Source organism: Pygoscelis adeliae, unplaced genomic scaffold, assembly GCF_000699105.1.
Source record: "Pygoscelis adeliae isolate BGI_AS28 unplaced genomic scaffold, ASM69910v1 Scaffold135, whole genome shotgun sequence".
NCBI lineage: Eukaryota > Metazoa > Chordata > Aves > Sphenisciformes > Spheniscidae > Pygoscelis > Pygoscelis adeliae.
This window is the reverse complement of record NW_008824908.1, coordinates 2705468-2708522: the sequence shown is the minus strand read 5'-3', so window position 1 is coordinate 2708522 and position 3055 is coordinate 2705468.

The window sequence follows — 3055 nt, the reverse complement described above, 5'->3', positions numbered from 1 at the left end:
TCAGATCAGACTCAGAATTTATTATGCAAATACTAGTTTTCTGTTAATAATGTACAAAATCCTTTCTAAATTAGAAACAAATTATATGATTTCACCTGTAACCTAACAAAGATGCTCCAGGTGGTTCCATTATTTTTCTCTTCTTTTCTAGTCATTTACAGTGGCTTAGAGTATAAATATACTCTAACCAGTCTGATTTATTGTCTTCCTTCCAAATTAGGGCAATACTGGCATATTTTCTCTGCTTGGTTTTATTTTGATATCTTTGTTATTGGGAGGGTGGTTTGACAACCAGCTGGGACTCGTTCTCAAGTGAGCCATAGAATGGGAATCTTTTACTTTGCTCAGTAGACACATCTCTTTCTTACCCTGAGCATGCCTGATGAAGTAAAACCTCCCCTCTTACTGGTGACGCCATCATAAATCTGCCTTCTTTCTTTGTTAACAAATTAATACATTTTGCTTTTAAAGAGGCTCAAAAGTTCACTACCAACAAGGAGTTTGATAAGGCTTCTGAGTAAATTAGGGTGCTAACTCAAATGGATAACCGTAAAACACAATTAGTATAGAGTCATAGAACCATAGAATGGTTTGGGTTGGAGAGGACTTTTGAAGATCATCTGGTCCAACCCCCCTGCCATGGGCAGGGACATCTTCCACTAGATTGGGTTGCTCAAAGCCCCATCCAGCTTGGCCTTGAACACTTCCAGTGGTGGGTCATCCACAACTTCTCTGTGCAACCTGTTCCAGTGTCTCACCACCCTCACAGTAAAGAATTTCTTCTTAATGTCTAATCTAAATTTACCCTCTTTCAGTTTAAAACCATTACCCCTCATCCTATCTCTACACTTCCTCATAAAGAGTCCCTCCCCATCTTTCCTGTAGGCCCCCTTAAATCACTGGAAGGCCACAATAAGGTCTCTGCGGAGCCTTCCCTTCTCTAGGCTAAACAACCCCAACTGTCTCAGCCTGTCCTCGTAGGGGAGGTGCACCAGCCCCCTGATCATCTTCGTGGCCCTCCTCTGGACCTGCTCGAGCAGGTCCATGTCTTTCTTACGCTGGGGGCCCCAGAGCTGAACACAATACTCGAGGTGGGGTCTCACAAGAGTGGAGTAGAGGGGGAGAATCACCTCCCACGCTTCTTTTAATGCAGCCCAGGATATGGTTGGCCTTCTGGGCTGTGAGCGCACACTGCCGGCTCGTATTCAGTTTTTCATCCACCAATACCGCTGAGTCCTTCTCCACAGGGCTGTTCTCGACTGACTCATTGCCCAGACTGTATCCACGCTTGGGATTGCCCTGACCCAGGTGCAAGACCTTGCACTTGGCCTTGTTGAACTTCATGAGGTTCACATGGGCCTACCTCTCCATATTATTACATAGTAAATTAAATGCCTATAAATGTTCTTGATATGCTTGAATTAAAATATTTTACATGAACTTTGGACGTGCACAGAACTTAAGCTTCCACGAAGAGGCAGCTTGTACTCCGCCTTGAGCAAGATTTAGATCTACCTTTAAAATTAGCTTGCCTGGGAGGATGCAGCTAAGCCTCCGTACCTTTCCTTCCTACTTTTGCACATGCTGGCGTAGAAACCAGCTGGTTGTACTGAAACTTGGATTAATTTGAAGTGTAACAAATGGAGCTTAACACAAATGCAGGTAAGGACTGCAGTTACTTCTTAACCGGGTGTGTGCAGAGGTGTAAGAAAGGTGGCTGTAAATCAGAGAAGGTATTAACTGAATCTGGAGGACATGGGGGAAAAACCTGTATACATACTGAAGAAGTCAATCGTTAAAGTAAGGTATAATGAGAAATGGGTAAAAGAGGGAAAATTATATGGGACCGTACTGAAAACATTCCAAGTTGCCAACCCTAATTAGTGTTTGTGAAATCCCTGACTGTTGCCATGGCGATAAATGTGATCCTACAAATGCAGCATTCTGACTTCTTCACAGGATCAAGCGAAGTTGGAAAGGAGCAAATCCTTGTGTAAATATCAATATCGTCAATTAATTAGGAAACACAGCAAGATAAATAATAAGACCCCATGAAAGGTAAATTAATTTCTGTTTTCTGTCTGCTATGTTTGAAAGTTTCCCCAGTACCAAACCGTCTCTGTAATTCACTTTTGTTCTACAGTAGTGCTTAATCACAGACCACAGTGGAAGTTATTGTAGAGAGAGTTTTTTAATACATTACTTAGCATGTTAAAGACTTTAGGTTATTGGATATATTTCAGCTACTTAAACACATTTCTTTCTTTAAATGTCACTTAGCTTGTTTGTTTTTTTATTTATTTGAGATAAAATTCCACCTAAACAAGCCCAGAGTTCTCTGTTCTTTTAAGAAAAAGTGATAAACGATCTAAAATGGAGCAGATCATCTTGAGCGCCATTGCATGGCACGTACAGGACAACCAGGCGATCAGGCCCCGTCAGCATGGGTTTATTAAAGGCAGGTCCTGCTTGACTAACCTGATCTCCTTCTATGACAAGGTGACCAGCCTAGTGGATGAGGGAAAGGCTGTGGATGTTGTCTACCTGCACTTTAGTAAAGCCTTTGACACCATTTCCCACAGCATTCTCCTGGAGAAACTGGCTGCTCGTGGCTTGGACAGGTGTATGCTTTGCTGGGTAAGAAACTGGCTGGATGGCCGGGCCCCAAGAGTGGGGATGAAGGGAGCTAAATCCAGTTGGTGGCCGGTCACGAGCGGTGTTCCCCAGGGCTCAGTATTTGGGCCAGTTCTGTTCAATATCTTTATCAATGATCTGGATGAGGGGATCGAGTGCACCCTCAGTAAGTTTGCAGACGACACCAAGTTGGGCGGCAGTGTTGGTCTGCTCGAGGGTAGGAAGGCTCTGCAGAGGGACCTGGACAGGCTGGATCGATGGGCCGAGGCCAACTGTATGAGATTCAACAAGGCCAAGTGCCGGGTCCTGCACTTTGGCCACAACAACCCCATGCAGCGCTACAGGCGTGGGGAAGAGTGGCTGGAAAGCTGCCTGGCGGAAAAGGACCTGGGGGTGTTGGTCGACAGCCGGCTGAACATGA